The following is a 12382-nucleotide window of genomic DNA, read 5'->3' as shown; positions in this document are numbered from 1 at the left end:
GGCTTTATAACGTGACGCATCTCCCTAGATGCGTCATGCTGTAAATGACTCGCAGGGATGCGGCACGTTTACGCCGCTGTTGCGTCACGCAAGGCAACGTAAACGTGGCGCAAGGGGCTTGTAAATGTAATCTGCCCCCTAGTGTCTAGCATTACGCAGTTCTGTAAAGTACACTCATACATAATAGTTACTCAGGCCAACGATGAGACCACGAAATAGAAAACAAATAAGCATAGTAGCAACGCCACTGAGAAGGAGAGCAGTGCACCTGAAATGCACAGAAGATTTTGAAATATAATTTAACTACAATGTAATCGTCATCAGCGGCATTATTGGCTTGCTCCATTTAAAAAACAAATATTTGCAATACAACAACACAGAGCAGGAGAAAACATCATAATAGTGAGTGATTAAATGGCTACTACTACTCACCAAGCCCGGGGATCTCCAAGCCGAGCTGGTCCAGCAGGTCGCGCTCGCGGTCCAGGAGGTCGGTCCAGCGATGGGTGACCTGGCTGTAGGTGCGCTGGACCCCGTAGAGGTGGGATATGGCCCAGCACACCTTCTCCCACCGCTTCCGGCGCTCCCGCATGTTGTAGCCGCCGGCCGCGATCCTGCCGCCTCCCGCGATGGTCCTGGGCAGGCGGCGCTGGACGAAGTAGACCAGCGCGCCCACTTCCTCCGGGCTGAATATCTCCCGTCGCGTCACCTGCTCCCCCCTCAATCTCCCGCATGCTGTCCTGGCACTGGGTCCAGCACTACTCCCCGCCGCCGCTGCGGCCCTCAAGTGCCTGGGCAGCTTCACGGCGCCTGGCTTGACCATGGTCTGGGCAGGTAAGGTAGGAAGAAGTAGAAAATTAAGAAAGAATAGGATAGGGAAGAAGAAAAGAAAAGAGTTTAAAAAAGTAGTTTAAAAGTAAAGAAAAATAGCAGAAAAGACAAAAATATACAGCTAGGAAAAGAGAGGGATAGATAAGAAGCAAAATCGTAAAAAAAAAACTGAAAACAAGCAAAGGATGGCAAAGATACCAAGAGGATTAAACACCATGCCCAGACACAGGAAATGAATGAAAAACAAGATGGCCGGCGCCCGTTCACGAGCGCGAAAGTAAGTTCGCGCGAGATTTTCCTCGCGATCTCGTGCGAACCTCTAGATTTCCCGCGCGATCTCGTGCGAACCTCTACTCGCAATGCGCTTACTGCGCGAGATTATACATAGCGGGCGGAAACGGAAATACGTCACGCAAACAAAATGGCCGCGCCCGTAGTCGACCTTGGGGTAAATTCGCGTGTTGCGCTGCAAGCGGCTCGCGAATACTGCAAAAAAACTCGCGAAACAACAAGCCGCAAAAAAATAAAATGCTCATTCGCACGAATTGGCGGCTTCCGCGGTCGGTTTCGCACGACGCCGCGCCCCGCGAATAGCGCGAAAAAAACCGAAAAACGATTTCAGCAAAAGCAATGAGCAGGTGCAAAAGGTCAACCTCATGAATTGTAACGATTCTTTGTAGTGCTTCCTGAGGGGGCCCTCCAGAATTCGGTTGCCTGCTTGCAACTATTGTGTGACCCTGCTCTGACCTTAACTGTATGCCACAAAGGTCCTGATTTACAGCTAAAGGAGCAGACAAGCAGGTGCCAGGCTGGAACTTGAAATTCTTTCAGTGACACATTAATTAGCCCCTAATTCATTATTGTCAGTTGGGGCAGGGCAGGTGTTGTTAATAAACTAACCCGAAATTAATTCATGTCAGTTCAAGCAGGGCAGGTGGGCTTGCTTTTCCCCCCCATCTTCTACAGTGATGATGAACCAGAGGGTGGCATTGATGTAACAGAGGGTGGCATGGGTCAAAGAGAGGGTGCCAGTGGTGAAACAGAGGGTGCTGGGAGGCTGTGATGATGAACCAGACGTAGAAACAACATAGTCGCGACCGTTGCGAGCCGACAAGTAAGTTCGCAATTGCGAACTAGTACAAAATCCTCGCGAACTGGCAGAAACAATTGCGAACACACACAAAAAAAAAAATCTGCAAATTCGCGGGAATTCGCGGATTTTGCGGATTGCGAGTTCGCAAAATTCGCCCATGCTTACTCTTTCCTCCTACCCACACACAAAGTAAAAAAAGGAATTTTATATTGTTTCAATATTCTCCGATGTATATCTCCATTATGACGTAAAACAAATCTTCTTCTTTATTTATCCTTATTTTGTAGTACTAGTTATGGTTAATTTTGTTTATGGTTTCTTTTTTTTCAAAACTCTCCAGCAGGATGGAACACCATGCCATGATAGACCTGGACAGGGGACAGTGTGTACCTTTCAACCTAAGTCCACAACTACCTTTTTAACCTGCTAAACTGGGTGTGGTCCTCCCAAAGGAAGTCATCCACCCCCTTGCAGGGCTCCAAGTGGGCATTATTTATTTACAGAGTTTTGAAAAATGCTACAATCACCTTGTGCTACATTTGCAGCACCTGACAGTGCCTGATTACTGCAATCTGCGCATAGTAATGAGTTAAGGAATTTGCAACTGAAGTATCCCATCTCCAACTTGAAGCAATTTTCTCCATGCAATAATGTAGAGTAGTATGCGGGTGCCTTTACAACCTTAAATGAATGGGGTGGAACATTCATGGTTTTGAACGAATAGCCAAGGAAAAAAATATGATAAGAATGATGCGTCAATATCAGATTCTATTGTTCCTGGAAGCGTGGTGGTGAGTGAATCCCACAATAGAGGGTTTTGCTGCTTTTTGTGTAAACGGGTGCCGGATTACTGATGGATGACCATTAGGGGGTTTACCTACGCTGGTCTCATCAAAAATTGTTAAAGTTGTAAAAACGATGGAAGCAAATATACATAATAGTAATTCACAGGCATGAAGTGGTAAATTAAAGCTTGATTTTGGCCAGTATTTATACAGATAAAAATTAGATGCCTACCATTTTTACATTAATGGTAGAATTAGGGGTGGAAATTAAACGGATAAAGTTAGAGTATCCAGAATCCATTGTTGTAATAGTGGGGGATTTCAACATAAAATTTCAACATGAAACTGACACTAATTATAGCGGACTAAATTATCAGGGACCTGAGTTATCTAAAGTCACAAAAACAATCTGCTCTCTCTGTAATTGTTCAAAATGAAAGAAAAGAGGGAGACTACTAGTGTGAAAGCGGTTTATTTTCGTTACAGGGCGTATTCTCTTAGATTCCCTATTAAATGTAACTTTTCACGATGGAAATCAGTCATGTCCAATAGATTATATATTTGTCTCAATTTAGCAATTCCTCCAGTTAGAGATTGATCACAAGATTACGGGTATTGAAGGGAGCGATCATTGGGACATCGAGGGATCTCTTTTGCCAAGATCAACCGAGAGAGAAGATATTTTTGACTGTTCTCCCAGTCGAGATTATACCCAAAACGATTGAACATACGTTTAGATGCCACTCACATTCAATTATTGTATAAATATTTGTATGATATTTGTATAGAAGAGAAGTTTAATAACAGTCTGGATGGGCTGCTGTGGTATAAAGCTATAGTATGTGGGTTAGTTTTATGTCTACAGATTATAAATTCCCAAAAATCTGATTTTTCAAAACAGAAAGTTGAAAGTGTAAATTGATTCGATTCTATCTGTTTATAATTTGTACAAAAATGTGTAGAATGCAAGACTTAAAAACAGATTGGACGAAGGATAGTATATAGTGAAATATAAGAATTATTGAGCAGGTACAAAACATTGATTAGGGGAAAAAAGATAACATTCTTTAATACCAAATGTCAAGACATGACTGCAACATTAGGAGTAGGAGACGAAAAACAGTCCTGGAGATTGGCAGTGTATTCAACACGAACCCAGCTTCTTTGAAAAATGTAATATTAGAAGATAAATATGAAAAACTTCTCTTGAATTTGTTTGGTATATGAATTTGTTTGGTATGTGAATTTGTTTGGTATGTCAAATATATAAATCCTTCTAGTTAAACATTAGTTTGATGTTGGCTGATCTCACATTGTCCCTCACTGGTTCAACTTGGAACAAAATTTGGGTTAAGATTAGGAGATCCTCTAGGGCTGCTAATACTACCCAAACACTATTTTATATCTATAATATATTATTATTAACTCCTACATCCTTGCACAGAATAAACCCTACTCTCTCCAGCTTGTTGGTCCGGTAACAAGTCCCCTGCCGATTTACACATGTGATTTACTTCCCCCTTTGTTCATAACTTTTGGTCACTGGTCTGGAATCAAATTAACAATATTTTTCATACACAGATACCCTTCACTTTTGTTAACATATTTTTAAGTAGATGATCTTCGGCATGGAATCCTATCCAAATACTTTTCATATTGTAGATTTAATTCTTTGCAGTTGCCTTTCAACAAATTACTAGGGCATGGAAGTACGCAACTAATATCTCTTATCAAGCCTGGCGGTATGAGGTCTGTTACAACCACAGGTTAGATAGAGCATATGTCCATCTCTTATCTCTTGCTATAAAAGGAGAACGTTTATGGTCACCTATTGCTCATTTCCTAGATGCTTCTGCAAAGGTAACACAAACTCACAATCCTCGTACTGAAGAAGTTCCTAAACCTCCATCAACTGTTTTTTACTGTTATTTATTCTTGCTTGCTTAGCTTCTATGGGCCCGATTCACAGAACTAACTTAAGACAAAATCCTAAACTTACTACTTTTGGTATTCACAGAAGTTAGGATTTTGTCTTAAGTTTGTCTTAAAACAGACTTAAGACAGTCTTAAGTTAGGTTTTTGTCTTATGTTTGTCTTAAGTCTGTCTTACGTTTGTCTTAAGACGAACTTAAGACAAAATCCTAACTTCTGTGAATACCAAAAGTAGTAAGTTTAGGATTTTGTCTTAAGTTAGTTCTGTGAATCGGGCCCAGAGTTTCTCAATTATGTATTTTCGTAGTTATTACTATTTATGGAAGAGTTTATGCTAAGAGCAATATTTTATATGTATAATTTCCCTTCCTTTCCCGCCCTTTCCCGTTCCTCCTTTTCCCCACTTTTTCAAAATAGTTAACAGATTATACAGTTCAGATTGTATCTCCTATTTCTGTATTTATTTTATTATCTCATATTACTTCAAATACATTTCCTTTTCAACTTAAGAAAACATTAGTTTGATTGGGAAATTAGTAATACTTTCACAGTGACTAATTTTATAAATATTACCGGAATTATAAATATATCCTCAGCTGCAGGGCTTGATAATCTCCCAGCTCTGGGAGTTCAGACAACATGGAATTATGGAAAAAAATTTGTGCTCGCCATTTAAAAAGAATATCGGTGACAGGACGTATGCCTGAGTTTTGGAAAGGAGCATTGGTAAAGCCACTGTACAACAAGCATTGGTAAAGCCAGTATACAAAACGGGTAATGGGAGTCTACCTCACAACTACAGACTAATAAGCCTAACTGACGTTGGATCCAGGATCTTTGCTAAAACTATCTTAACATGCTGGGTTTGCTGAATATAACCAGAAATCATAGTTACAGGAATGACTCATTAGTAAAAACCTCATCCTCCTAGAGCGGGAGGTGGGTGGGATTGAGAAAGACAATCAGGGGTGGGCCACTGATTTCATGATTTGCTTTGCTTTGCTTTGCTTCTACAGGCAAAGCAACGGCTCTGCCCGTAGTTTGTCGACTCCCGAGCTGCCTTCGACCTAGTGGACTGAGGCCATCTTTGGAAGAAAATGTCCAAGTGGGAAAAACTCATTGGTTTACTGTCTCTGATACAACAGTTCTCCACATACAACTGGGCACAGGTAGATCTTGATATCACTGTGCGACTTTCAAAAAACATCCTGGGATAAAATGGCTTGCCACAGGGCTGTGGCTTGGCATCCATGTTGTTTAGTCTCTCTATAGGGAACTTCCCGTCTGCGCTAAAAATATCTCACTCTTTTTTGCCTATAGTGGGAAATACACACCTCTTCTGTTTGATGTACACAGGTGAGTACATAGTCATTGATCAAACAGCAATGGGCTTACAGAAGAGTATGGATTCTCTCTCTGATGGCTGCAAGGGAAATGCCTTAACCCCTTGCATGCAGATGACGGCCCCCGTCCGTCATGCATCATAGTGCTCGTGTGCTGATGACGGCTGGGGGCTGTCATGAATCGGCCCACTCTTCAAACCGGCCGCACAGGCGTAGAATCGCGGCCGCGCCCAAGGGGTTAAGCATAAATATAAAAAAATAAAGATAATCTGTGGTAAAAAGCAAAAAATAATAAAAATGCTTTCCCAGTAAGGAAAGAATAAAGGAAGGGAAAAGTTATAAATATCTTGGTCTGCCATTTCCAAATACTCTGAACTGGGCTGGTCATTTCCAGCTTCTAAAAGTAAGCGCGACAAAGGCCTGTACTCTCTCTACCCTCTGACTGCAATGCCTGCAATTTTGTTTAAAATTCCACCAATGGTGTTATATGCAGCAGAAGTGTGGAGGATTTTCTTTCATTGATAATTGTTTCTCAAGGGTTGCAGGTGTCTTCCTGCAAGCTCTGTCCGCTAGGTAAGAGCAAACTCACGCCTGACAGACTGCATCACCGTGGCTCATGTTTAAAACTCTCTTTAACACAGCACTTTCTAATCCTTTCCAAAGGAGATTCTATGATTAGATATTAAATGGCTGCTCCAGTTCCATCACACCTGGCACACCTGTATAGCGCCTTGAGACCTTTCTGGTGATAAGTGCGCTATATAAAAGCATTTGACATTTGTATGTGTCCTTAACAGCAGTGCTTAATTTCAGCTGGTGGTATCCAGTGCTCGGCACCAGCACTTAATTGTCAACACTGAGACTTGTGACAGTCTGCCACATGGTGGCGCTGTATATAGAATTTAGAGTTGAGGACAAGAACCGTTGTTTATTGTTCAATATACAGAAAAAATTACCAATACTTGCCGCCGAAGCCATTCTTATAGCTTTAGGGGCCTGGAATAGTCCGAATTGTCACACTGGTAGGAGTGTGATGGTTGGTAGTTGTGCTGGTGCTGTCATTGGCAGCACTGGCAGGGGCAATAGGTGTTGCAAATTGCAGTTGCCTCCTGACAAGGGCCCTGGCACTTATTTTATTTACAAATTAAGCAATGCTTAGCCAAATCCACCCCCCTGAGGCAGGGACACCCCCACGAAAGGTGCCGTCCAAACATCAGATTGGTAGACGCGACTGACTCTGCCCAGCTCCACAGGCTTTCATAGGTGAGCCTGGTGTGGCAGTCTGTGGGTGCCAGACCTGTGGTGGACTCTTCCCCTGCTCTGCCAGCCCTCAAGGATCCAGCGTCAATGTGACTGACAGCGCCCCAGCCCCTCAGTGTGAATGGCAAAGTGGCAATGCGTGGATTTCTCTTTATCCACCCTTCTGGCCCCCTGCCAGATCATGGATCTAAGTGAAGAAACCTCTCCCAGCCAGGGCACGGTTGAACTCACTGGGAGAAATCCGAAAAGCCTTCCAGGTCAAAGGTTAATGTGGGCGCACGTGTTCGAGGCGATTAGGCGGTGAGAATAGAAGGCGCACGTGGCTCTGGGCGCCTCGTGGACCCTCTCCAGAAGAGAGCTTTACGGAAGCACGTCTGGGCCTTTCAGAGGACTGCGCATGCGTCACACAGGACACACCCCTCACAGGAGAATGCAGCGTGATGCACACGTGCAATCACCGGGTGCCCTCGCATATGCATCACCCCGACTACACACACGCACTCATTCTCACACAAGCAGTCACAAGGGCGCACAAACAGGAGGTGCACACAGTCAAACACACACACACAGAGGCGCACACAGTCACACACACACACACAGAGGCGCACACACAGAGGCGCACACACAGAGGCGCACACTCACGAGCAGTGTCACGCGACCACACACTTACACAACACTGGCTTACATACACGCTCCGGGACACATTCATCAGCACTCACGCACGCGCACACAAGCGCACAGACAAGCGCACATTCTTACGCAATCATAGGAAGGGCACAAGTCCTAAAAAAAGAAGTGGGGGGACTAACCTAGTTAATCAGTATGCAAGTGACATCGAGGCGCACAACATCACGGCACATGGCATCACAGCACGTGACCTCACGGGAACTGGCTTCACAAGAAGTGACATCAGATCTTAAGCCCTCACATACATGTTTAGCAGGTGTATCATGAGTACATTTGAGCACATTTAGAGTATACTTGCAAACCCTCCTGATTTAGGCAGAAGATTCACACTTTTGTTCGCTAAACATACAACAATGTTGCCTTTTGTCAGTGGAAACTTCCTCTACTCACTGCTTTAAAATAAAAAGTAGTGATATTTAAATTATTATGACGCCTCCTCAAGGGTAATAAGCGTACATGAATGCAATTTAATTTGTGCAAATACTGAGAAAGATCAACACATCTGACCTCTTACAGTGAATGCATTTCTCCTAAACAAGGCCTGAATAAAGTGAAAAGCTGCCTCTCCTAAGTATGTGTGAAGCGCTAACAAGGTGCGAGCCTTTGTTTCCCCTCTGCTGCATTTGCATCAGGCGTGAGGCTCATGACTGCTCCCAGCCAGGAAAGTCCAACAAAAGGAGGGATGATGACCCCTGTGACCAGGCGGGCAACTGGAGCCAAATTTGGGGGGGGACTGAAAAATACTTCGGGGGGGGGCTGATTCTTCCAACCATAGACAGAGTGACTGAAAGAAGGGGTGAAAACACAACAAACGTCTAATTTATAAGTAAATGGTCTTTTAAAGACCTGATAGGTACTCGAGTGCAGCTGCAATTAGATGGTCGCCAGCCCCCAAAGCTGTGACACACACGACGGGGAGGGGGGGCTGAAGCCCCGTGAGCCCAATGGGTGTTGCGCGCCTGCCTGTGACTCGGCCTTTGCTATGGCTGAGTATCCCAGCAGGAGTAAAAAATAAGAGAGTCCCGTCACCGCCTGCACGTTGTTGTGATCGATAACAAGGTGCAGGCGGCGGCGCTGCTGAAAGTGTCCAGGTGTTTAGAGATTACACCGGGATGAATTTAGCATCATTTTTTAGTGGGGCCTAACATCTTGGCAGGGTGGACATCGTCCACCCTGTAAAAAAAGTGAGTGGACGCCGTCCACCCGTATGGATCTCCAACTCGTGCCCTGATCATAAGTGTACACAGACACAGGTGTATACTAACTAACACACAAACATACCTGTACACAGAGCAGCGCACACACAAACACAAGCTGTGGGGTGCGAGCTGTGAACGGCCGGACACTATAGCTACTCACAGGGGTGTGAGCAGTGAATGGCCAGACACTCACTGGCCTTTTGTGGTGCAGAGTTATGGCACCATTCATCCAGCCCATACTGAGGGGGCCACCTTACCTTAGGTGCCCTCTGAAGTGCAGACTGAGGACCCCACCAGCTCTTCTTCTGGACAAGTTTGCCCTATGACCGAGACTCGGAAGCTGCAGGCCCAGACCCCACTCATGATGAACCTCTCACCTTCTGGCAACAGTTAAGGTATTGGAAACAATAAGGTGTTTTTAAATTTATTTTAAAAATATTTTACGGAGTTTTATATAGTGCAAACTTGACCCGGTATAGGGTATCAGAGCGCTTTACATAGCACCAGTTGCATTACATGAGGACACATTCATTTTTTGGTAGGCACGGGGAGATTACGTGATTTGCCCAGAATCACAGGAAGTTCAGCGTCATTGCCGAGAATCGAGCCTGGTTCCCCAGAATCGAAGTCGACCGCCCTGGCCGTTCGGCCAACTCCTCTCCCCCTTTATTCCCCAAGAGACTCCGTCGCAAAGACCATAACTCCAAATCCTGGGGTATAGTTTCTTTCAAAGCACAACACATCCCACTTTAAGGTGTGAGAGAGTTTTACATTACACACACGTTATATAGAGACAATGAGTCATACAAGTGTATAAATCATTGTGTTTCTCTCAGTGTGAGAAATGATTAGCCCACCTAGCGCCTCAATGCGGTGGCATGACTTGTGATATGCGTCACAAGTTGTTTAAACTAAAGACGTAAATATTCACAGTGCGCTGTGTCACAGGCTGAGCCCCCCGAAGCACTATGAAGCACGTCACCATCACCCAGTGCACCAACTGGGATTCAGTGACTGACTGGCTGGACGCTTACTCCTCAGATGTAATCACACTTACCAACTGAGCTTTGCTAGCAGAACACTGGAGCTCCACTGATAAGTTTAACCTGAATTTACTTTTCATTCAAGATGTGTACAGTACTAGTTAAGTGCAGTTACCGGTAGGTGAAAGGTCAACAAAAACAGAATCTTCTCTTCTTTTTTAGACAGTGTCTGACCAAACTCGCTGAACCCATCCATATTCTGCTCAGGATCACAGTTTCCATACTCCAATATTTATCAATGTTTTTTTGAAAATTGATTATTTAAAAAAAAAAGCGGATATTTTTCATATGTATTTAACTTGGCTTGTGACGGTTTTTATTATATCCTTATAGCCCGCAAAGGCCCGCTGCAACGTTAAAGACCAGAGCCGAAGGCGAGGGACGTTAACAAGGTAGCGGGACTTTAATAGCTGGTATAGCTCTGCTACGAAGGGCTATAAGGCAAATAGAACATTCTGCCACTATAGGGCAGAATGTTTCAACAAATAAAACGAACGCTTCAGGGAGCGCGAGGGGATTGAAATCCCCTCAGGCTCCCCGAAGCCTTTGTTCACAGCAGGAGCTGTGAACAAAGAAATATTGGAATGTTGGAGCTCCAGGCTTATACCAGCCATTATAAGCCCGGAGCACTCCATTGTTTTCAATGGAGCTCCCAACATTCCAATGTTCTAATAACTAACAACAATAAACAATAAACTGAGAAACGTAGAACTGAGTTGCCATACTCTTTTTGTACACTTCCACTACGACTCATATGTCAGTAAACCGATGAAGGGCAAAGCAAACTGTAAGGAAATTAGACATATTTGTTTCTGTGCAGCATCTTCCAAAGAGCAACCCAGATATGCTCCACAGGTAAGACAAGCCAGTAAGACAGGTAAGACTGAGCCCCTTTTTTCTCCTCAGTGACAGGTCAGCATGAGCTTGGGAGGGAGGGGAGGAGGGGGAGGTTGGTGTGATCTAGCAAACAGCACAGCTGGACTGAGCATCTGGTGCAGGAGCAATGGTCACACCAGCCCAAATCGGGCTCTGGGGTTACTGCTCCGGGCAACTACAAGTTTTCCGGTATCTTCGGCTAGGCAGGGTTGGGTTGGCAAACTGCAGACCCAATAACTCTGGGCCTGGCGACACCAGAACCAGAGATGTGTGTGGAGCTAAGGGGTCTGTGGGCAGCAAGTGCCCATGGCCACCACCCATCCTCCTGCTTCATCAGGGCCCATTATGTCTCCTGGAAGGAAAAGAAACATGTAGAATTGGACCTGGTATTCCAGAGCCAGCTGGCTGCATCTCTATTCTGGGGAAATAATGTGCACTTCCTGTCAACTCGTGGGGAGAGACCCCCCAGAATCATTAGGTGCGACCCGGCATCACCACATAGAGTGAACTGGGAGCTCATATGAGGGTCCGAGAGCGCTTTTTCAGGTAGTCTCAATGCTTGATAGTCCTCATATTATAAGACAAGACATCCAGTCACTGAGCAATACAATGACTTTGTAGTTTTTTTTTTTTACAAGAAAATGTAAGACAAGCATTACACACATAGCATTTAATTTCCCAGCATTCTGCACGGCATCCAGAAAGACCAAATGTCCCTTAGCCTCACTAGCCCTCTGAAAGTTCTCCTGTTGATCTCAGAGGAAGTTTTGTCCACTCTACTCGCCTCTCTAGAATCTGGTCCTCCACAAGGCATAAGTGCCCTATTGGGCTACTACCACCCGTAGCCTCCGGCGGCTCCGGCGGACGAGCTGTCCCCCCCTCCCAGGGCCTTGAGACCCTTATGGATGAGTAGTCACGCTTCCAAGGAACCTGATTGATTGTTGGCCTCTGCGGCCATTGTCTCTGTTGCTTCTAACTTTAAATCTTCATTAGTTCTTGCCCACTAGACAGACCATGAGCTGTCTGTTGCAAGTCATACTATGGCCTTATCAAGAACATACAGGGTCATGGAGCCCACCGAGTGTTTACCATTGGTTGGTTTTCATTTCACTCTTGTTTGACTGCTTTTTATTCATGTCCCAGCTTGTCAATCTTCTGTTTGTCTTTCCCATGAAGCCTTGCCTCTTTACCATGACTTTTGAACTGCTGGCTTCGATGCTTCCACTGCTTGCTTTTCAAGCACTACTTTTTCTTTTCGTTTACGCACACAGTCAGACCTAAAGTCCTTGGCATGCTTTCCCCCTTACTTTTTGGCTTCACTACTCCTGTTTTT

The 12382-nt window shown here is 44.6% G+C and overlaps 1 protein-coding gene across 7 annotated transcripts in view; it reads right to left on the bottom strand.

The window, feature by feature from the left end:
- Positions 1-12382, bottom strand: part of RIMBP2 (RIMS binding protein 2) — a 1349166-nt gene that overhangs the window by 1200717 nt on the left and 136067 nt on the right. The window lies entirely within an intron of this gene.

Source organism: Lissotriton vulgaris, chromosome 11, assembly GCF_964263255.1.
Source record: "Lissotriton vulgaris chromosome 11, aLisVul1.2, whole genome shotgun sequence".
NCBI lineage: Eukaryota > Metazoa > Chordata > Amphibia > Caudata > Salamandridae > Lissotriton > Lissotriton vulgaris.
The sequence above is the reverse complement of the archived record's forward strand: the minus strand, read 5'-3'. Positions and strand labels throughout refer to the sequence as shown.